Genomic DNA, 235 nt, shown 5'->3' on the forward strand with positions numbered 1-235 from the left:
TAGGGTATAGGGTTGGGGACCGTTCCGTCATGATAGGAGAATGTAGATGTATAATTCATTATAAAATGTATATTCCCTCATCTGCACAACATTGAAAGGTCTTTCTCGCACAACCCCTGCTCACAGACACACATTGGTTCTGGGGATATGAAACCATTTCCTTTCTCACTCACTTATTAACGCCACACTTTTCCAAATACCAAAAACACTCACCACACCTTCCATCACAATACAT

This window comes from Salvelinus sp. IW2-2015, unplaced genomic scaffold, assembly GCF_002910315.2.
Source record: "Salvelinus sp. IW2-2015 unplaced genomic scaffold, ASM291031v2 Un_scaffold1852, whole genome shotgun sequence".
Classification (NCBI taxonomy): domain Eukaryota; kingdom Metazoa; phylum Chordata; class Actinopteri; order Salmoniformes; family Salmonidae; genus Salvelinus; species Salvelinus sp. IW2-2015.